Genomic DNA, 953 nt, shown 5'->3' with positions numbered 1-953 from the left:
CACATATTTTTGTTGTATAAATACATACTTTGGTTATAAAATTACATATAATTCCGAGCCCCAGTAATTACCATTCTAAGTAATATGCTTTAATAATAATATTTTATCAATCATACAAATTTGATCCATAATTTTATATTCTTATGTATTAAATCTAAAATGTGAGAAGGATACAACAGCATTGTGTTTAACAACAGATTCAACAATGATTTCTTGTCATAGATCTCAATGATTTAACAGTAACGACAGGGCTGGAATGGATAATTGATTTATTCTTTTTTTCAAATTAATTTTGTAACAGCTTGTGAGTTGAAATCTGCCATTCATGCTGAAACTTGTGAGCTTCCAGTAGTTTTTGAGGCTACTACAAACCACCCACGACCGAAGGGGAGCACTTCGGCCGTGACTTATGAGCCGCACCGCGTGGTGGCCCGAGGGCCACGTCGGTGGAACTCATAGGCTTTGCACACGCAACGGCAAATGAATGCCGAGGATTTATGTGGGGAAAGAGAAATAAAAAAAAAATATAATAATTTAAGTTTGGCTATTAGAATAAATATAATAAATTAATATAAGTGAAATTATATCATTTAAATAATAATAAAATCTGGCACATACAATGTAACATAATAAATTGGACATGTAATAACGCTATATAATAAATTGGACACATGGCAAGTGTAAAATAATATGTCGGGCTGACACATGGCAATTATAAAATGATATGTCGGGCTGACAATAAAAGTTGTGGCACGTTTTTCTCGGCCCACAGGAGGCGACACACCATATTTCTCATGGTGTGCCCTCACAGGGTTACCGGGAAAAACGGCTTTGGCTGACATTAGCCGGAAACATAATTTTGTGGTAGCAATTTATTTTGGGGACCCGCGTCGTGAGTAGTAAGGGGGTACGTATAGGACACTTTTTATATTACAAAAAAAGCCTTAAAAATT

Source organism: Acyrthosiphon pisum, unplaced genomic scaffold (assembly GCF_005508785.2).
Source record: "Acyrthosiphon pisum isolate AL4f unplaced genomic scaffold, pea_aphid_22Mar2018_4r6ur Scaffold_21235;HRSCAF=23383, whole genome shotgun sequence".
In the NCBI taxonomy this organism is placed as follows: domain Eukaryota; kingdom Metazoa; phylum Arthropoda; class Insecta; order Hemiptera; family Aphididae; genus Acyrthosiphon; species Acyrthosiphon pisum.
This window is presented reverse-complemented; position numbering follows the sequence as displayed.